Raw genomic sequence first — 23,537 nt, forward strand, 5'->3', positions numbered from 1 at the left:
ACATTTTTGCAATGGGACCTTAAAGGAGAAATAGATGAAGACATCTTTCCATTAAAAATTTTACTAAAATGTTCTCTTTTTAGCTTAGAATTGATCATGGACCCATTTTCACCCTAACTGCTGGCATTTATAGTCATTTTTATTGCCAAAGAAGAGAAAGTGCTATTAAAAAATCTTTTTCCATGCGCAGGGAGTGAAGCATAAGTGAATGCAACAAATGGGGATTAAAATCCATTTCAGATTAAAAGTTCTTGGATCAATTATCTTCTAGGGCAAAGGTACAACACCTAGAACAAAGGGTAGAAGCGTGTGACAGGAGAAGCCTCAGGGTCCCATGTTTTGATAGACTGCATGGGGATTTTCTCCTAGTCACGTTAGTCATGGTTGATTTTGTTGTCACAGTAATAACCATAACCGCAGTGATTAAAAAGTGCATTTTTAAAATTTTTAAAAAACTGCAGTGTGATTATCTTATTTAATTCTCACGATAACTCTATGAGGCAAATATCTTTTTGTTGTTGTTCTCATGTTAGAGATTAGGAAACAGGATCAAAGATAAATCTGCCTTAAAAACTTTGCAAAAACCATGCAGGCCTGGAGCACCTATGTCTGTCCCACTCACAGGCCTAGGTTTTATGACTTCCCAGACCTTTGATGGATCCTGGCTTCTCACCTGTCACCTCTGCCAGGTGATGACAGGTTAGGACACTGTCACTCAGGTCTCCAGACTCTGATACCAAAATGAACCAGGTCTGGCTCTGCCTCTCCACCCCTCCAAGTGTCTGCTGCCTTCCCTGGTGGCTTTGGAGATGGGGTTAATGGGCAACCCTGGGCCATGAGTGCCAGAGATTTCTGACCAGGCTCCAGGCAGGTTCCCAGCAGCGGGCCCCTCTGGAGGGAAGAATGGCTGGCGCTGTCCTCACCCCAGCAAATCTTGCATCTGGTTTTGCATTCTTAAGGAAGGATTGAAATTTATGTTTGTGCTCTCCTTTCCTCCTTTTTACTGTAGGATGGTAACCATAGTAACAGCAGAACAAGAGAAATGAGGTTTCACCCCAAAAATGCAGATCATTGACTGTTTACTAAAAGTGGCAGAACTGCCAACTCTCACAGAGGAAGACAAAGGCCTCCAATGTGGTTTCCAGTTGGCTTTATTGTTCTACCTTTAATACACACACACGTGTGTGTGTGTGCGTGTGTGTGTGTGTGTGTGTGTGTATCTGTATCTCTTCACTTATGTATGTGTGTATATTTTTATTAATAATGTTCAAGAGGAAATTTTACTTTTGAGGGCGAAATCTAAGAATCTTCTTTACCATGTGAATTCACGATGTTTTGCTCTGACACATAAATAAACCTTATAAAGGCATTAAACATACTCTGGGAAGAATTCTTTTGTTTCTAGTCAATCACACTTGATGCCCATAACAATGGTAATCAATTATCTCCTCTATTGTCACACCCCAGCTACCCAGCAAATCACCTATAAAACCAGGGCTGTTCACCATGAAATAGGCTGTGGGATGATTTCCCCTATTTCTAGGGAAATTGGGGGCTGTTTAAGGCAGGATTGATAGTGAGCAAAAGTGACCTTGCTCTTCATTGATGCTTTTAATTTTATATCGTAAAGATGCAGAAATGACATCTGAAAAATAACCTGGGAATGTTCATAAGAATGAAGTCTATAAACACTTAGACTAAAAATTGTTGAGGTTTCCTTCCCAGAAATGCTTTATATTCACATTCCATATGCACTGCTCTGTGCTGGACACAGAGTACAAGCACGGCTCCTGCCCTCAGTGGGTTTAACATCTAATAGTGATGATGAGATACATGTTCAAGGGCATGTCTCCAATTCCACTTAAGCTGAAGTAATGCAGGTTAAAAGCTAAACACAGACTTTGGAATCAGCCAAGACTTTGTTTAAAATCCTGGTTCCTCTGTTTACTAGCTGTGTAATTTCAAACAATTAGCTAATTTTCTCAAAGTGAAGTAATAAGTGAGGATTAAATGAGATAATGCACACAGTGTCTGGCATGTACTGAGGACAAATGAAGTGAACTTTATTCACTGCTCAAATAAAGGTTCCATGAAGTCCAAAGAAGGTATTAGCTATCTGGTAGGGGGTGAAAGGGAGAGGTTGAGTTTTCCCAGAAGAGGAAATAGTTGAACAACAGAAATGCCTTAAAAGAGATGGAAGTACAGAGAAAACAGGGCAACATATTGGGAAACCAACTGCAATCTTGGCTTCTGCCTTTTGCGATGGATTTTGAAAAAGGAAGGGGATCAAGCAAGCATGATCTTTCTGAGGATCATGGAGCAATCTGCACCTACTACACAAAGCATTGAAGGAGTCGGGGAGATAGTTTTCTGGAATGGAAGAAGCAGGGAAGATTTTATTAAAGGCTAGAGGTGCACGAAATTCGGGGGAGGTTCCCTCAGCCCTGACTGTGCCCTCTTGCAATCTGGGAGCCCTCAGAGGATGTCTGACTGATGGCTTAGGCCCACTCCCCGTGCCTAAGCCGGCTGTCGGACATCCTTGGCGCTGTCTTGGAGGTGGGAGAGGCTCCTACCACCGCCACTGTACTCACCAGCCTTGAGCCCAGCTTCTGGCTGAGTGATGCTCCCCCTGTGGGAGTGCACTGATCACCAGGGGACAGTTCCTGCATTGAGCGTCTGCCCCCTGCTGGTCAGTGTGTGTCATAGTGACCAGTCATTCCACCGTTTGGTCAATTTGCATATTAGCCTTTTATTATATAGGATAGTGAAGAATGGAAGGATATGGACATGTGAAAATGAAAAGAAAGTTTTAAGTGGTGGTGGGAACAAAGAAAAAAAGTTGATTGCAAGAATTATTGCAAAAGTAAAATCGATTGCACCTGACAATTAACTTGACAATGGGGTTAAGGCAGAGGGAGGAGTCAACCCTGATCCTGGTGGCTCCAAGAATGGGAGGGTGGGGGCATCAGCAGGACCAGGAACAAAGCAGGAGCAGCTGACTCGGGAGATAATTTGACTGGTGGGTTCAGTTTTGAATTTATCTGGAGGACATCCAGAAACAAAACGTCAGCAGCTCTCTGAGATGCAAAAACTCCACAGAGAGAGGATGGGAACTAAAAGTTGGGTCAGGAGGTTATTACACAGAAGAGACACTGAAACTGATACAGGGTGACATTTCAGAGACAGGGAGCTTTAGGTTATGGAGAAGGAGCTAAAGATAAAAATAAGTCTCACCTACACTAGGACATGGGTTGGGGGAGGAGGAGGAGATGCAAAAGGAGCAATCAAAGAAGTCAAACGGAAACTGGGAAAGCCCTGTGTCCAAGAAAGGAGGGTGTAAGATTCTGCAGAGAGAATGGGGGTGATGAGCACCAAGACCTGGGAAGGCTTTTAACAAGGTCATGGTAACCTTGGAGATTCCAGGGCAGAGTGGGAACAGCTAATTACATAGGGGTAAAGAGCATGTGAAAAAATGAAGTGGAACTATGCATACAGATTACTCTTTTAATAGATTTAAATAATAAATAAATGTGGAACAAAGGAGAAGTGCTTGATGGAGAAAGTAAGGGTTTTTTTGTTTTGTTTTTTAAATATATTATTGATTTTTCACAGAGAGGAAGGGAGAGGGATAGAGAGTTAGAAACATCGATGAGAGAGAAACATCGATCAGTTGCCTCCTGCATATCCCCCACTGGAGATGTGCCCGCAACTGAGGCACATGCCCCCGACCGGAATCGAACCCGGGACCCTTGAGTCCGCAGGCCAACGCTCTAACCACTGAGCCAAGCTGGTCAGGGCAAGAGAAAGTAGGGTTTTGATGCTTTGTCATTTAAGATCAGTGAGGCTTGTCCCTAATTACAGACTCAGGAGAACGATCCGGGGGAAAAGGAGGGATGAAAGTAGGGAGCGATGATGGGTAGATGAAGACCCTCAAAGAGGCAGGAGGGAATGGGATCAAAGATGCAATGGGGGGAACAAGTTTAACATCTATATCCTCCTCTAAGACAGAAAGGAAAGGAGAGAGGGTGGGCTAAAATGGAGACATTTTAAATGGGAAAAGCAAGGAGTTTGAGCATTTTCACAAGTCAAAGTATCTTTTAAATTAGTGGACAGGGTAGCTATAAAGAAATGTAAAAGCAGAATATGTTTCCATAGAATTAACATAAGTACCAGAACCATTAGTCTTGAATATGTATTATACAATATTTAAGTCAGTACTAAGCAATTTGGGGCAAGTTAGTGTTCTTTTTGCCCAAAGGTCCATTGCTTCAAGAGAGTTACTATCCTATTTCCATTACAGAGATTTTGATGTTGTTTCCTGTGAACTACTTGTAAATAAGAATAGAGAGGCCCTGGCCAGGTAGCTCACTTGGTTAGAGTGTCATCCCAATACACCAAGGTTGCATGTTTGATCCCCAGTCAGGGCATATACAAGAATCAACCAATGAATGCATAAATAAGTGGAACACAAATCAATGTTTTTCTTTTTCTCTAAAAATAATTTTTTAAAAAAAATTTAAAAAGAGAAGCAATTATTTAATGCAACATCAAATTAAACTCAAGATTTTAAAATAAGATCTAGTTCATAATAGCATTGTTATTTAAACAGTTCTGTAGCTCTCATGTATTTGTTGATAATTTGTGCTAGAACTAAAAAAATTCTTTAATACTTTCATTTTATTTTATTTTTTAAAATATATTTTTATTGATTTCAGAGAGGAAGGGGGAGGGAGGGAGGGAGGGAAGGAGGGAGGGGGAGAGAGAGAGAGAGACATCAAAGATGAGAAAGAATCATTGATTGGCTGCCTCCTGCATGCCCCACAGTGGGGATCAAGCCCACAACCCGGCATATGCCCTGGTGGGGAATCAAACCTTGAACTCCTGGTTCATAGGTTGATGTTCAAACACTGAGCAACACCAGCCAGGCTCTTTAATACTTTTAAAATTAACGCCCGGTGAATCAGCACATGCTAAAGAAAAGAAACATTCAAATCCAAGTAACTTTTTCCATATTAATATCCCACATTGGTACACACACACACACACACACACACACACACACACTTCCTTTGAACACTGTCCTAATTTTTCTGTGACTTTTTAATGAGAATATTTATTCCTAACTATTAAAAAGGTATTAAAATGTGATAGGAATGAAATTGAAGATTATAAATAACAAGTTTTAAAATTGTTTCTAATTTGTATATGGTGTTCTGTGTTGGTCATTTTAACTTGGATGGAAAAACTTCTTATTGATTATTTTTGATAGATTGCACTGTTTAATCTGGATCATATAAACAATCTTCAACTTGGAATTGAGGCACACTAAATGATGAGGACACAAAGGTTAGAGAGGGCATATTTGCAGGTTTGAACTGAAATCTAATAAACAGGAATTCCCTGGGCTCTATCATGAATTACACATAGAACCTGCTATAGAATTTGCAGGGCTCACTGAAAAGGAAAATTCAGGGCTCCTTGTTTAGAAAGTATTAAGAATTTCAAGACAGTGACGGTAGAGCAGTAAGTCACCAGGGGGCCCCTCCTGAGCACAGGACCCCGTGACTGCACAGATGACATGCCATGAAGCCAGCCCTGCTTACACAGTCTTGTCCTCTGTGCCTAAAGTTCCAGTCTCCCATTCATTTGGGACCTGCCTTTCCCACTCTCTAATCATCCTCAGAGGCAAAGTCTGGATCCTACCAAGTGCTGACGGACTTTGCTGCCTGCCTGAAACCTTGCTGCATGCTCTGGACTCCCCATATGCGGTGTCACTGCAGTTGGGGATCCCTGACACCACATTCCTACCTGACCTAGACCCGCAGTCTGCTGCCGGATGTCTGGATGCCCTATGCTGCCTGGTCAGCTAACCCTCCTCTCATGATCAGCTGGACTTTCTCTCACCCCTGACTATCTGACACCGCCCTCTAAGGGGTGAGACTGTAGGAGTCATTCAGGTCCTGGACTTTCCAAATCCTTAGGCTCTGGAGGGGAGAGGGGCTGTGCCGTCATTCCTCTACAGCAGAAAGAAATGTCCCAGGATCCCAAACTCATGGACCAGATGAAAAGCAGTGTGACTGCCCTCTTGCCCCTTGGTATTGAAGATCTTACTCCTCTCCAAGGAAAGTAGACCAATGAAAAGAGCACTGCTCCCTGAAGGATTCAAAATTCAGCAACTATGCACATGCTTGTGTAACTCCGCATTTTCTCTTTCTCCTCTCGAAAATTCTCCAAAAGCACACTCAGTTTTTGGCAAAAGTAGGAGAAACCACAATATTTGTAGAGGCTGCCAAATGTAATCAAGTTCACCCAGGAGCTGCATGGGGGACACTGGAGAGGAGCCAAGCAGAGATTTCTATGGCAAGAATTAGGCTGTGGGAGATCTCAGGAAAAATGACAAAAATATACTTTCTGAAGTTAAGAAGCCCATTCCAAGAGGACCTTACCTGTAACGGGGGGAGTGGAAATGGAAGTGAGGTGGCCTGGTGAGTTCAGAGAAGCAAAGGAGAATGGACTGCATGATGAATCCCAGAGACAAGCCATATTGCAGGAAGCAGGCTATCTTGGTGGCGGCCAGAGGAAGAGAGCCTCAGGTTTGTGTGAATCACAAACAGCATTATCCTTCCCCTCCCTGCCTTCAATTAAACAAAAAGTGATAGAAAATCTAGTGTCTGATTTCCATAGATAAGCAGAGAAAGCTATCAAAGGGAATCTCCCCATCCCTAAAAAGTGCCAGGCCAAGATGCCTTCACAGAAAAATTTTACTAATACTTTAAAAGGAATATAATTACAATGCTATCTAAACTGTTCCAAGAAAAAACAATAAAAGGAACATTTATAAACTCCCTTTATGTGATAAGAAATTAATATCAAAAGATAAAAAGTACACACACAAAAATTCCCAAACTACAGGTCAATATCATTTATGGATATCAATGTAAAAGTCCTAAATAAAATACTGGCCAATGGAATCCAACAGTACATTAAGAAATAAAGATAAAAGAATAGTCCAATATTTAGAATTATGTTAATATAATTCACTATACCAGTAGTTACAAGAAAAGAAAAACATTTGGCCATCACCATTTTAATTCTTTTTAAAAATGAACACTCCATAAAATGAGAATTAAGGGCTACTGCCTTTGCATGATAAAATATCTTTCTCTTAGTGCAAAAGCCTAGGAACTGAGAGGATGGGAATAAGATATGGAAGACAGAGTTGGTGTTGTAGATTTTTCTATAGTTCATAATGTCTAAACCACATGGATAAATTACCTATTAAAATTTCATGAGTAATATCTTTAAAAAGAAAAGACCTTCTCATCAGGTCTCATTCATCTGCCCGTCACTCCATTTTCATCTCTGGAGAGTCCTTCCTATTCTGTTTGTGGTACCTGAAATCTTTTGCATCACCTGCCTGTGGAGAGAAGAGAAACTTTAAGAGTGTAAGTTCAAGAGAAATCGAGAAGCCAAAGAGATCAACAGGAACACACTCTCTGTGGACCCCAGAGCCTTTAACCTTCTCCCTTCCTTTCCCCATCACGCTCTGTCCCCAGCACTTTGGCACAGAGATGCCCAAGCTCTGAGAGATGGAGTGAAGGAGGGAAGGAGATGGAAGGTGTCTCCATGTGAGGGTGGTCTAAGTGAGGTAGGGAGTGGGTCTTGAGACCCACTATGGGTTGAGGTGTGTCACTAGTATCTGTCTGCTCAGTCCTGTTTCCCTTGATTTTTCAGAGCCAGTGACACCATTCAAAATTGGATGGAGGAAGAAGTGGGATGCAATCATAGCACAGCTAGATGAGATCCTTTTTAAATAAAGAAAGGGCATAAGAACTTAAAGAACCTCAAATCATTGAAGGAGAAGAAGGGGAAAAGAAAATCTCCAGGCCTATTATGATAAACTAGAGGCCCAGTGCATGACATTCCGGGGGGGTGGGGGGGTGCTCAGCCCGGCCTGTATCCTCTCGCAGTCCGGGACCCCGAGTGGTCCTTAGTGCTGCCATGGAGGCAGGAGAGGCTCCTGCCCCCACCACTGCACTCACCAGCCTTGAGCCCGGCTTCTGGCTGAGCAGCTGCCCCTGTAGGAGTGCAATGACCACCAGGGGGCAGTTCCTGCATTGAGCGTCTGCCCCCTGGTGGTCAGTGTGCATCATAGCAACCAGTCGTTCCTCTGGTCGATTTGCATATTAGCCTTTTATTGTATAGGTCCTATACTATAGGGTAAGACTTGAAAATCTCGTTTAAAAACACTTCATTAAAGTTGACATATAAGCCAACTCTGTTTATTTACTTGAATCCATGTCTTACATAAAATGACTACATCTCTAAAACACAAGTTTAAGAATTATTACTAAGTTTCTTGGAAAAACTATAAATATTTCAAAATGTGTCAAGAGCATCTCACCCACATATTTACTTTTACATCTCCTTTATGGGCTATGGTTTCTTCCCCCTTGAGGAAAATATTAAAAATAACTGATTATAAGTCTGTATGTCATTAATTAAAAAGACTTGCTCTTTGGTGAAGAAGGAAAATCACAACTAACTCAACATTTATAAAATAGGGAATTCAAGTGGCAGCCATAATGGCCCTTTAAATACAGTTCCTCATGCTGTGACCCAACCATAAAATTATTTTCACTGCTACTTCATAACTGTAATGTTGCTACTGTTATGAATAGTAATGTAAATATCTGATATGCAGGATGGTCTTAGGCAACCCCTGTGAAAGGGTCATTCGACCGCCAAAGGGGTCGTGACCCACAGATTGAGAACTGCTGATTTAAACCTTTCCTGTTTAATCTCAGCTCTCAGAAACAGTTTATCAACAATTACTTAGGCACCACCACTTGCTGGATATTGTTTTCCAATCTACTTTCAGACATGAAGGGCATTTAAGGAAATAGACTCAATCTTGCAAAACAAGCCAGGACTAAGAGTGAGAACCAATGAGTGGCCCCCATCCTCTGATCGGTTGGTGAAATGGTCCCCAAACTTTTGTTTTTATTGCACTGAGTACATTTTCACAGAATTTAATGACCTCTATCTATTGTGGAGTCAATTCCTCAATTCTGCTGTCACTTCAAGCTCTGCAAAACCAAGATTGGAAATATCTCCACGTGGTTCCTCATGTGTCCACATCATCAGGGCACAAAGTATATCCAACATACTCCCTGTAATCCTGTGTGCATTTCCATCTGGGGAGATAATAAACGCTGCCCAACCCAGACGGAGACTTGGCTTTATGAAGAGATATGCTAAGCATAGCTTCCAGTATCTTCTCGATTCCTCTGAGTGGACCACAGCCAGCCTGTGAGCTGCCAGTCAAGAGAGAGAACACCTGGAGTGGGAAAAGGCAGCATATGGCACACTGGGCAACTTGCCGAATGTCTTTTCGATTCTAAATTGTTCAATATTCATGAGACGCAAGCAATTGCTGTTTTAGGGTTCCAGGAGGTGGCAGGGAGAAGGAACAACAAGAAAAGCAAACCCCGGGAAGGCAGTATCTTCTTTTAGCTCCACTTGTGACAAATGGCTCACGCTGCCTACTACCCACATTGAAGCAGGGAGAGAGTCATAGGAGTGTAAATACCCCAGAGTCTAAAAAGACAGACTTGACTTAAAGAAGAGCTTTGCTAACTACCCCACTGACTGGACATCCATTCAGGGTGAGAAGAATGGCTTGAAAGAGGCTCCATCTAGGCAAATACCAGATTGACAGCAACCCTCCGGGGGCTCTTGCATGGAAATCTGGCTCCATGAGAGGGCTTCCAGACCACCTGTGGGGTTGAGATTGAGTCGCTAGAAGCAGAGCCCCAGCCAAGTCATTTTACAAGTGATTTACGGAGGGAGTGTTCTCAAGAGATAAATTTGTAAGGAAATGCAGGAAAAAGGAGATGACAGGGGAAGATAATAAAGCAAGGGTATGATTCAACTGAAATCTAACCTCAGCATGATTCCCTGGGGAACTCGGGAGTATGAATACCAGCACAACAGAATTCTTTCACCTAGAAAAGAAGGAGCTGGGTTTTTGTACTCCTCTATTAATCAGTTCTCAGATGCAGACCACCTCTGAGGCGAAGGAAGTGTGTAACTACCTGGTCAGAGCAATTACTCTCCAATAAGGGCAATTTTCCAGTGAAAAGTACCAATGTGAGCCCATAGCAGCCAACACTCAGAAGGTGGGAGGAATAGGTGGGTGCACAGTTACAGATGTGGGCAGGGCACCAACAGCTGCTACCACGCAGTGACATATCCTAGGTTGAAAGGTCAACTGCCCATATCCTCTTATATCCGTTGAAAAGAGCTACCTTCATTAGCATTGGCTCTTCTTAACACTAAGAAGTGCTTGGGGTGGGCTATTGTATTTAGGAGACATTTAAAAATTTCAACTTCCCTTTATGCATAATAATACTCTGAGAGGCATAGAGAGTTAGAAACATCCATGACAGAGAAACATCGATCAGCTGCCTCCTGCACACCCCCTACTGGGGATGTGCCCGCAGCCAAGGTACATGTCCTTGACCGGAATCAAACCTGGGACCCTTCAGTCCACAGGCCGACGCTCTATCCACTGAGCCAAACTGGTTAGGGCTGTATTATTTTCCATATGAACAATTGTAAGCCTGCTTTTGCCCCATCCTGTATTTTTATGAGCACACTGGATGCCCTCATCCTTTTTTTCTGATTCCCAATCTCCAACTATATTTCCTTTTCCTTCTCCTTATATACCCGAGAGTTTCCATGCCCTGTCCTCACTGCTCCTCAATGAGGGCATCTGTGCTTTATAGAAGGAAACACAGGTGACCAGAGCTCAGAACTGTCCTCTCAGGAAACAAGAACTCTACCCAGGGAGTCTCTTCTGTGCCAGTGATCTCCACAAAATTAGCTGAATTTCATCTCTGGGTTCTGAATTACCATTTTTTACTACAGGCAGAACGAGATTTTTGTGTAAGCAGCCTATGTCTATAATTTAAGAAGCACTGAAAATAAAATACCCTTTTGATTGTCTAGTCTGAAATCTGAACCGTCAATATTCATTCAATCTTTCTTTCACTAAATATCCAGTCTCGCTATGTGTCAGGCACAGCGCTGAGCACTCGATGAATCAGTCAGAGTGCCTATGCGTAGGGATTTAATTTATTACGGGGAGACTACACAATAAATAGGGAGAGAACTCGATGCAGAGAGAGCAGTATAAGCAAAGTTAGAGAGGAAAGAAGTATCCAGTGTGTTGGAGGCCTACCAGTAATGTTGTGTGGCTGGAGCCTAGCGTGAGGGAAAGGGAGAGATGAGGCCGAGTGACAAGTGGAGAGCCTGATTATGGAGGGCCTTGTACGCCACATAAGTACTCTAGCCTGAGACTAATGAGAAGACACTGAAGGCTGGAAACGTAGGATGTGACTTGAGTTTGGTAGTTCAGAAAGATAATTCTTTCTGAAGCAATATGATGGTTAGACTTGAGGCAATGAGACTAGAGGCAGGGAACCCAATCAGGCCTATTGTAATCATCCGGATGAGAAATGCTAGGACCACGAACTAAGGAGGAGCAGTGGAACACACATGGCTTTTTTGTTATTAAGGAGTGTCCTTATTCATAGAAGTACAGAATGTCTGGGTTAGAATAGCTCAGTATTTAACAGATGAGAATCATGTGGCCCAGCAAGGCTAAGTGACATGATTGACCAGTGGCAGAAAAGAGACTAGAACTCCGTCTCCTTGTTTCAACCCAGCATTCCCCAACAAGTGGTCCATAAAAGGCCAGACTTAGTGCTTTAATACATGAACAAATGAGTCTCATGCTTCTCTAAATACATCAGAATTCCCACTACCCCATTCTCAACTATTCTAGTTTAAATGCCAACTGTGAATATCTACCGATATAAATTCCCAATTTTGCCCATGGGTTATTCAAAATTTCATTACTGTTAGCTTAGTTGCATACCAAATACCTGTTTTATGCATGGCCCTGTTCTGGCCATATTTTCAGCTCTGGGACAGTCTGTGTGTAGAACAATAGTAGGAAACGTTCCATAATTTATTTTTTTTTCAGGCACTTAACTTTCTAATGAAGTGGTTCAAAACACCTTACAACAGAGAGCTGTACAAATAGGCAACTCTCGACTTGGCAACTGGGCATAAATAAATAATGTTCAAGCTTCCCAATTACATATCCTTGAAATATTCTGAGAACAGCCTACTTCAATTGTCCAAGTAAAGTTGTTTATTCTTTTTTCTATTCCAAATACATTTGCCATTTCATGGAAGAGCATTTTCTCTGTAATTATTCATCCGCAGTTGGGAGGAGCTATCTGTGACTGGCTAGTCACAATTAGGTGTTAATTTGAGTATTTATGCCTTTTGGAAGTGGTGGGGTGGACATTGTCATTTGTTGAGCACTGGCTATTAGTCAGGTACTGAACTAAATGACTTGCCCATGTAATCCCATTTTATCTCCACAACAATTCTGTGAGGTAGAAGCATTATTCCTATTTACAGTTAGGAAGAGAAGCTCGGAGGGACTGGATGATTACTCACAAGTCCCCCAGCACCAGGGTTCATCCTGGGATCTGCCTTCCTCCAAGGCCCTGATTTACCCTTCTATGCAATGCTTTCTTTTCTACAAACTTATATCCATGATAAAAAGCTTCAAAATGTTGTTTAGTATAAAAGTGTGTGATGCGTTTATACCACTTAAACTTTATAACCATCATCTAAAAGTTTCCATTTTCTGTTCTGCATATGAAGGTAATGAAACTAATTTTGCCAACCTAACAGATTAATCATGGGGAACAAATGAGGTGATCAACACGCAAGTTCTAGAAAATAATGAAGTACTACACAAGTAGGAAGCATTACTCTCTGTGTGGTATATAGCAGGCCTACCTGTGGGCATTGGGAAGAGAAAACAGATGCTGCGGGAGTGAGGGCTCAAAAATCTTGCAGACAAGGGAAGCCTGAGGACGGAACATATTTCCCCCTTGGAGCTGCGTAATCATCTGTCCCCTCCACACCCTGTGCTGGTCCAGAGGTGGTATATGACTAGCACACCGAAGAGTCCCTGAGGGGTCCTTCTGGATGGCCATTAGAGAATTAAGTGCCTGAGGAAAATAATAAGTCCTTAATGAAAATTGTTAGTGCTCACTGTGAAGGACACAGGGTGACAAGATTTACATAAACCTAACCCACTGTTTTTTCTCCTTTCAGATAAGGGTTCTGTGGGCTCTCAAATATTTCTTCAGAAGCCAAAGCCAACACCAGCCTCAGTCACCCCCTGCCTCAGCCAAACCCTGTCTCAGTCAACCCCAGCCTCAGTCAACCCCAGCACACTGCAGACTCCAGTCTAGTCAGATTTTCTTGGAAATGGTTTTCCTCAACAGTGGAGGGAGATCTCCCACTACAGTAGGCTGTGTGGTTTCATCAATCACTTTGCACAGCTCTCAAAAAACTATTTTAAGCAGACTACTGTTCCCTAATTTGGTTCTGGGGCACTGTCCTGTTACCAACCCACCCTCAGTCAATACTCACTATCTCCACAGGGCATTCTTGCTATAGTCAGGGAGGGTTTTATTTGTGCGCGAGAGTTAAGACTAATAGTTGAAAGCTCACTGTGCAGCAGAATACCAAGAAGTGCCTGAAACTTGGTAAGGCTCCTTTATTAGTAGCCTTTTGATATTTATCTGGGTTTCCCTGAGAGAGACATTTAAGATGCAGGGACAGAATGCACAGGACACACTTGTAAGTAGTACTCTGAGGACACTAAATTCCTGCTCCTTGGGATCCTTACACCAGGGACATGGGCGATACAAGAACAAGTAAAAGCTAATACTTGATAACTATATACTGGCTGGCTGAATAAACCACTGGCCAGTGGCAGATCAAGAGGAGCTACCTTGGTGGTTCCCCACCACCACCACCGCTCTGCCATTTTCCCTCTGGAAAACTCCATGCCTCATTAGGACTCTCTCTGTCCAGGTGAGTGGAGCAGTGGAGAGAAAAGGAAGGACTAAAGATGCAAACACCAAAACTGTCCCCAGAGCCCCCAAGATCCATGATCTTTGCATGAGCTCATTCAGAAGCTATGATTTCCAGGAATCCCTGGTGACTGAAGTCCCAGAAACCAGCAGACGACACATCTTCCTAAGCCAGTTAATGCTTCATTATTAAAAAGGGGATTAAAAACAGGTAAAAAAAATATATACAAACAAAGCACTCACATTTAACATTGTAATGCTTATTCTTCCCATCTTTCCTTCATTCAAAATTAGAGACAGCTTTGAAGACTTCGGGAATTACTTGCCACCAAATGGGGTTTAACATGACCAGTTCTTAGTCCTTTTCATAAGCTATCCATAGGTCTGGGAAACATCCCCTTCCCTCAGCTGGCTAATGTCTGATCATCCTTCAAATCTCAGCTAAGTGCCACTTCCATCATGAAACCCTCTTGGACGCATTAGGTTCCTTTGTTAAATCTTGTGTTAGGACAGCATTTCTTTCTTTAAAAAACATCACAATGTTCATAATCATCCACTTATTTGCGTGATTATTTGATGAATGTTTATCTTCTCTTAATAGCAGGATGCATGACAGCCGAGACGGCACTGGAATTGTTCACCACTTTATGCCTATTGTCTAGCACAGCGCTTGGCAGGTAGCTAACACTAGATAAATATATACTGACTGACTGAATAAACGAATGAAGCTACCTAAAAGGAATTACGTTCGGTAGAGACCAGGATCACAGTGAAATGTTCAACACAGATCAATAGTAATTTATCAAGCAGTCCCCTTTCTGCCTTAAAGTAGCTAACGTTGCTCCAGATGTGTCCTGCTCTGGAGTATATTTGTTTCTAACTCATCTAATGTGAAGATTTTAGTGAAAATAATTCCTCCAAAAAACCTCTTTTCCTTTTTTTTTTGTCATTTAGCAATAAAAGAAAGAGGAAGCTAAGGAGTCATTCAGGCTTTCAGTAGATGTCATTTATATATCCCCATTTCCTCCAACATTTGGCTCTTATAATACTTAAGGAGTGGCAAAATGAACATCGTCCGAAATCTAGCTTCCCAGTGCTTTTTCCAGGACAGTTTTGTCACATGATTTTGCTATTTTTTAGTTTTTTTGTATTTTCTTTTTGTGATATCTCCAAATCAGAATATTTCCGATGGGATTTTGTGTTTGTTTTCTTTTTCTTTCTTTTTCTTTTTTTTTTTTAAGGCAATAAATCTTTATTAAGCACCTGCAAAGTTACTGGGAGGAGGCCATGATGCTGGACACACTGTCAAAGTCAATCTTCTCCACGATGTCCCTGGGCTTAATGCTCTCTTCCTGGCTACAGATGAAGATCTGGCCCGACTCATCAGCGCTCCAGCCGTACTTGCTCATCCACACCTTTAGCTGGCTGGCAGTCAGGTCCCCGAGCATCTCAGCCAGCAGCCAGCGATCGATGTGCTGATAAGTGATACCCACAACGTGGCAGATGAATTTTCGGACAGAATCTTCAAAACCAGTTATACCTTCCAAAAGGTCCATGTTTCCATCCAGGGCTTGCCAGAATGCCTGGAAGTGGCAGGTCTCTAGCAGGTCTCCAAGGTACAAAATCTGTCGGATGGGCCGTTCTTCTTGATGGGCCTGGTCAATCATGCACTTGCAAAGGGTGAAGTCAGTGTGGGGAAGGTTGGTAAGGGCCTTTAGCAGGATCTGAGCAGGGACCGTGGTCTGAAAGAAGATTGGGGTTGAACTGGTACCGCTTCAGGGCAGCCAGGTTGGCTTCCAGATCGTAGGCATTCTCCTTGGCCTGCGTCTCCACATAGTGCTCCAGGGTGGCCAGATTCTCAGGATTGTATCTGTCGATGCCCTTGAGCAACTTGCCCACGTTTGCTCTCATCTGTTCAAACATGGCCATGGCTGCGTTCGCTTCCCTCTCGGCTTATTTTTCTATAATAATTATTGACAAAGAGGCTCCTTTGGACATGCCCACTTTAGATGGAAGTATCCAAATGTCTGTCAATGAAAAATGCTTGAGAGAACATCTAAAACAGCGGTTCTCAACCTGTGGGTCGTGACCCCTTTGATGGTTGAACAGCCCTTTCACAGGGGTCGCCTAAGACCATCGGAAAACACATATATAATTACATATTGTTTTTGTGATTAATCACTATGCTTTAATTATGTTCAATTTGTAACAATGAAATTGGGGGTCACCACAACATGAGGAACTGTATTAAGGGGTCGCGGCATTAGGAAGGTTGAGAACCACTGATCTAAAAAGTGTTTTCAATAATAAACAAGTGTCACCATTCTAATTTCTCTAAGCTTAATAAGCACAAATTCAAGACATGCTACACTCAGGCAAGATGAAAAAGTTACTTCTAAAATAGGCTAGTGTTACTGACAATATCTGTTAAAAGTTTTTCTCAAAATTAAGAGACTAGAACTGATGGTCAAAACCACTGTTTGATGAATTTCATGTTAGTCCAGTCAAGAAAGAACAGAAAACAATTTATTTACCATTTTCTAGCTATAGAGTCTAACAGAAGTTTCCTACATTGTTTTGAGAAAAACTAGTGTGGAAATTTAGCCCTAAACAAAGTTAAGTGAGGTGTTGTTTTTTTTAATTGCAGGACTTCTCAGAAGCTTGTGAACCCTAAGTCACCAAAATGGAATTATAAGCATGCACGTTTCACAAACATACCTGACCACAGCACTCTCTGTGAGATGATTTTTTTACTTAAAAAATGTAATTGTGATTAAAAATACATAAATAAAATGTAACAGTTTAAACATTTACAGTTTAATAGTGTTTTGTATATTCATATTATTATGCAACAGACCTACAGAACACTCACATTTTGCAAGACTGAAACTCTATACTGTACTCACTATACAACTCCCCATTTCCCCCTCTCCCCAGCCCTGGCAGCCACCACTCTACTTTTCATAAGATCCGATTTTTAATATACCAAAGAGCAAGAGTTTTGAAGTAATATGTCAAAGAATTCTGGATTTGGTAAAAGATTAAAAGCACCATGACAAAGATGTTCTCTCAAGTGTTCTAATTGTTCAGGGATGACCCACATCAGCACCTCTCAGAAGGCACGGGATGAGCTAAACTGGGCTGCAGTGATGTTCTTGTACTACGGTGAATTGTGGCAGAAGCAGGAGGTTTTAGGGTTTATTCTACATGACTACTCTGCTGAGTAGATCATGCATGCCTTTTGGCTTAGGATGTTTTCCTGCTTCATGGAAAGGTGTGCGGGCTGAGCGGTGAGCCTGTTGGAAATAGTGTACACTGAGTGCCTGTGTGTGTGTCAAGGTGGGAGAAGAAAACATGTATCATGCAGCTTATAAATACTTTCCCCCAAATGAATGTTTTACATTTTGTTTTTCTTATTTATTTCAGTGAAGGGTGAACACCAAGGAACATTTTTCAGAGCAGTGCCTTCAGATACCATTAGTCAAACTGAATTTTTAACAAACTTACTGTAAGATTTATTTAGTGCTTACTATGTACCAAGCACCATTTTTTTTATAAACATTGTAATGAATTGTTAACTGAAGTGTTTTTTTAAAATATATTTTTATTGATTTTTCACAGAGAGGAAGGGAGAGGGATAGAGAGCTAGAAACATGGATGAGAGAGAAACATCGATCAGCTGCCTCCTGCACACCTCCTACTGGGGATGTGCCCACAACCAAGGTACATGCCCTTGACTGGAATCGAACCTGGGACCTATCAGTCTGCAGGCTGACGCTCTATCCACTGAGTCAAACCAGTTAAGGCTACCAGGCACTATTTTAAATGGGTATCTCATCTAATCCCCACAACAATCCCATGAGATAGAGGCTGTTTTATTCTAATTTTACAACCAGGGAAAATAAGGCACAGGGTGGTTATGCAATTTGCCTAAGGCCACACAGTACGGAAAGGATTTAAAAACAAACAGGCTATTCTGACTCCAGAGTCCTTATTTTTCACCACAATGCACGGAGAGATAGGCACAAAGTTAGCAATACCTGTTTTCGTGGCAAATAGCAAAAGCAATTGATGAGATAGGAATAAGATTATAATAATTAAGCCTTTTGTATTAAAGCTTTTATGATGTCAGTTGACTTGCCCGCCATTTGCTATTTATTCTGTAGTAGACACAAGTGAAAAATTATAGAATATGTAAGTGTTCCACGGAGAAGTCCAACTGGGAAGAATCTGCATAAAGAAAATCTTTATTGTCATTAAACGAAGACTTCAGAAAAGGCCAACTACATATTGTACAGGAAAACCTTTTAACAGGTTATAAACTTACATTGGAAAGAAGCATTATTCCCTACAGTGTTCTGGTAGTTGTTTTCACCATTGACAATACGTTGGATTTATATTTCAAAAAATGTCAGTATAATTCTGAGCCATTGGTTTGAAAACAGTCTCTATTTCACTGCCTATAGTTCCACAAAGAATAAAACTTCAATTTCATTAAAATTACAGCTATTTGAAATTAGGAATCTCTTTTATTAGTATATTAATATTTGTTTATCAGTCTCCTAGAGGGTCTAATGAAGGATATTCCTTTAATGCCACATCAAACTTTATTTTGATCTAATTTGAAATCCTAAATCAAGGATTGGATTTTGACATTTTACAGTGAAATTGCATTTTTAACAGTGTCATTAAAAAGAACTATGTTAAATTAAAAGAGACTTGAGAGATAATAACCAAATATAATGATACTAGTTTGAGCAAACCAAATATACTGAAAAACACTGGGTCTATTAGGGAAATATGAATTATTTGATTTAGAGAAAAATTCATCTAAATGAAAAGAAAATCATTGGTTTAAAAAAACAGATTATAATGGTGAATATAATAGGAAAACATTTTAATTAAAAATGAATATTTGCAAATAGTCATACACATATGTGCATACCAAGAAATTTTGAAAGATGTCGGAGAATGCTGTAATGATAATTTCTCAGTGTCAGAAATATGTTTTCTTTTTATCTTTGCTTTCCCATATTTTCTAATATTCTACAAAGCAAGTGTATTTAAAGGTAATTCAAAAAAGAATGAAGTAGCTTTTGAGGACAGTACTTCATATTCCCCATTTGATGAAAAGTGAGGCTGGATTCCTAAAAAATGTAGCTTTATCTACCTCTCATCTTTCCTTCTTAAAAGCACATAAAATTCATCAGTGGCATGAAACTAATATATCTTGTTTTTTCTCAATCACAGTCACTAAAATAGTATATATTTATTAATTTTGAGTAATGAATATTTTACACTAAGTAAAATATTTGATCAAAGCATTAATGATCCAGCTTCAGTGTAAGATTTCTCATAGTATCTGTAAACACTTATTAATGTAATTCAATTTCAAGGTATGACTCCAAATGGAAAGTACTAAATGTGAAATTGTATTATGCAGCCTTTTGATTCTACTAATTACAATAAAATATAGCCAGGGAAAATGAAAATGGTTATGTAACTTTCCCAAGGTCACACAATAAGGAACCTTTTATCTAAGTTTCACCGAGGGTTATATAAGCCATAAACGGTAATTTTCAGGACCATCAATTCTAAAGTAATTGTCAGTTTTAAACCCTGGCATTGCCATATATGAACGAGGGCAGGTTACCTAAACATGTTGGCTCCTGTGTAATATGCAAGCGTTGACACACAACTTATATTGGTGATGAGTATTGAATGAAATAATGTATGATCAGATCTGTAGCTGATGCACTATTAAGCACAAGGTCACAATGATGGAGGAGAAAGAGGAAGGGAAGAGAACAACAACATGGAAGCCATCTCGCTTGGTTACAACAGCAACAGCAAAATATCACTTTATCACCCTGCAAATGAGTATTGTCACCATCGATCACAATTATTACTGCCATCAAAGACATTTACTAAGAATATTCCATGGGATGCTCTGAACTGAATTACAAGTACTGTTCCTGACTTCTAGGGTCTAAAAGAACATGATCACAAACACGGAAAATATACCAAAAGTAGATGAGCGTAACCTGTGGAGAGAAATATCTGTCTTATTGTGTATAGTGTAATGAACATGCATCAGGAATACGATGACTGAGAAAACCATGGGAATTGCCTTCAGTGTTTATAAAGAGAAATTGTCTTCTTATTGGCCAGAAATGGTTTGTGGAAAAGCTGAAATTTCTTAGACTCAAGAAACAGAGAAAGTTCAACAGGGTTGTTATCAGGGTTCAGGGAGTTAATAGCTATAGTTGCCCAGAGTGAGCACGAAAGTGTTGGATAAAGGGAACAGGCTGGTACTGTTCCTGGGCCAGACATGAGGATGGTCACAGAGGTGATCTGCTCTGTCTTAGCCAAGGTTAGCATGAGTTGAGATATTAAAAATGCTTTAATATCCTGTCTTATACACAATATGTTACATGACTGTAACATGTTACAAGTACTGTTTCTCACTTCTAGAGTCTAAAAGAACATGATCACAAACACGGTAAATGGGCTCACAAAGAATGAGTAGTTATTAAATATCAGAGGATGAATGTGGATTAACCTCTGTTTGTGAAATAGAAATGGAATGGAATTATCAATAAAAGCTAATTCTTTCTAAGGCCACTCTGATTATTTTTTCCTTTTCTTGCTTTTGAAAATATGAGGCCAGAGCCTGAGAAACATGGGGGTGGGAGGTACAACAAAAGCCATTTTCTTCTTCTCTCAGTGTCTCCAAACTGATCCGGTTTTCAGCCTCTCATCATTAATTTTGTTCTTTCCTTCCAGACTGAAACACAAGGAAATGCATATTCTAACCTAACACCTAAACCCCATACAGCAAGCATCCTTCCCTGGGATTTGGGCATGTTCAGAGTGTGGCATTTTCAACGCAGTCACTTCCTTCCTTTCACTGTTCTATACTTGTTCTATAATTCTGCTCAGAGGAAATGATAGGTTAGGGGTAGATATTAATACATAATTTGTCTCACATTTAGGATGGCAATAGTACATCATGCATGTTTCTGGAAGTTAAGTAATGGCACCTTTGTCCAACCAAGAAAATAAAAAGATACATGGATTCAGATTGATCTAGGGTTCTCTGATAACCATTTTTCATGGACTTCTAGAAAACAGAATCTAATGTTTCCTACCTTTACGTTTGAGGGGCTTCCCAGGGAAGACAACTTTGATTCACTCAGCTCTCGTGTCATTCATTTCAATGGGAGACTTCAGTTTAACAAGCTCACATCAAACCTCTGCCCTGGGGACCTGTGGATGGATGGATCCAGCGTCTGGTCACTAGAGTAAATAAAGTGAGCACCGACAGTTTCAGAGCTGATGGATTTATTTCCGAATTGGCTCCTGCAGATTATTACAAGTGCTGTCTGGAAACAGAAGCAATGTCACGCAGCGGGGCTAAACACAGACCTTTGTTCTATTCCCAGATCATCAGCCATGTGTCTTGTGTAGTAGAAAAGGAACAGGGTCTTTTTCATCACCAGCCACGTTTTCTGGCATGACCCGTGAAATCAGCATATCTGATGATATAGCTTTAAAACACTATGCGGCGGTATTTATTTTGTGAGTAGTTCTTGGTAGGCATTAATTGGGAGTGATGCCAAACTGGGTTTTGTTTGTTTGTGTCTGTTTTTTCTTTTAGGAAAAGTTTCCTCCCTAAATAAGTTGCCAATTAATGATTAACTATTCTTATTCTTTTTTTTTTAAAGATATATGTTTTTATTGATCTCAGAGAAGAAGGCAGAGGGAGAAGAAGGGAGTTAGAGATAGAAATAATCAATGATGAGAGAGAATCATTGATCGGCTGCCTCCTTCATGCCCCCTACTGGGGATCGAGTCTGCAACCCAGGTATGTGCCCTTGACTGGAATCGAACCAGGGACTCTTCAGTCCGCAGGCCAATGCTCTATTCAGTGAGCCAAACTGGGTAGGGCTTAACTATTCTTATTCTTAATATTATTTACCAGATTTAGCTAACTCATAAACTTGGTATAAATCTTCTCCAAATGGTAGTGGTGTGCCTGAGGTAGCTAACTTTAAATTTGTATTTCTTATTAGTTTTCCTGCTGGCCCCCACTTGAATTTAGCTCTTGGAGACTTCTAGTATTTATGGAGGTACCCCTTCTAACTTACCTTTAACGCTGTTCCCTAATAGTAAACATTAAATTTTGTTTTCTAGAAGCCCATGAAAAATATAGGGTATCAGAGAAACTTAGATAAATCTGAATCAATGTAGCACTTTTTTTGTTGTTGGTTGGACAAAGGTGACATTTCTTAAATTTCAGAACATGCACAATGTACTACTGCCATCCTAAATTATGTATTAATGTCTATCCTTACATTTCCTCTGAGCAGAATTATAGAACAAGTATAGAAAAGTGAAAGGAAGTGACTGCATTTAAATGCCACATTCTGAAAATGCCCAAATTCCAGGTGTTAGGTTAGAATATGCATTTCCTTGTGTTTCAGTCTGGAAGGAAAGAAAAAAAATTAATGATGAGAGGCTGAAGAACAGACCAGTTGGGAGATCACTGGGAGAAGAAGAAAATGGCTTTCGTTGTACGTCTCACCCCCTTGTTTCTTAGGCTCTGGCCTCCTATTTTCAAAAGCAGGAAAAGGAAAAAATAATCAGAGTGGCCTTAGAAAGAATTAGCTTTTATTGATAATTCCATTCCATTTCTATTTCACAAACAGAGGTTAATCCACATTCATCCTCTGATATTTAATAGCTACTCATTCTTTGTGAGCCCATTTACCGTGTTTGTGATCATGTTCTTTTAGACTCTAGAAGTGAGAAACAGTACTTGTAATTCAGTTCAGAGCATCCCATGGAATATTCTTAGTAAATATCTTTGATGGCAATAATAATTGTTATAGGCTTAATCTCCAAAATTTACAGAGAACTCATACAACTTAACAAAAGAAAGAAGATAAATGATCCAATCAAAAAATGTGAAAAGGACCTAAATAGACACTTTTTGACAGAAGACATACAGAAGGCCAAAAGGCTTATGAAAACATGCTCAAAGTCACTAATCATCCGAGAGATGCAAATCAAAACAACAAGGAGATACCATCTCACACCTGTACACGACACATGCAGAACACTGCCTTCCCACCTGTTCCCAGCCCAGCTGACACCTTTCCACCCTTTGCCTTCTAGAAACTTTCTCTGTTTCTTGAGTCTAAGAAATTTCAGCTTTTCCACAAAGACATTCCTGGCCAATAAGAAGACAATTTCTCTTTATAAACACTGAAGACAATTCCCATGATTTTCTCATGTACCATATTCCTGATTCATTACACTGTACACTATAAGACAAATATTTCTTTCCACAGAGTATGCTCATTTACTTTTGGTATATTTTCCGTGTTTGTGATCATGTTCTTTTAGACTCTAGAAGTGAGAAACAGTACTTGTAATTCAGTTCAGAGCATCCCATGGAATATTCTTAGTAAATATCTTTGATGGCAATAATAATTGTTATAGGCTTAATCTCCAAAATTTACAGAGAACTCATACAACTTAACAAAAGAAAGAAGATAA

The 23,537-nt window shown here is 40.5% G+C and overlaps 1 protein-coding gene and 1 pseudogene across 3 annotated transcripts in view; both read right to left on the minus strand.

The window, feature by feature from the left end:
- LHFPL3 (lipoma HMGIC fusion partner-like 3) overlaps positions 1-23,537 on the minus strand; it is a 461,462-nt gene that overhangs the window by 334,325 nt on the left and 103,600 nt on the right. The gene's annotated exons all lie outside the window — the stretch shown is intronic.
- LOC102760306 lies at positions 15,200-15,919 on the minus strand (annotated as a pseudogene).

Source organism: Myotis davidii, unplaced genomic scaffold (assembly GCF_000327345.1).
Source record: "Myotis davidii unplaced genomic scaffold, ASM32734v1 scaffold125, whole genome shotgun sequence".
Lineage (NCBI taxonomy): Eukaryota > Metazoa > Chordata > Mammalia > Chiroptera > Vespertilionidae > Myotis > Myotis davidii.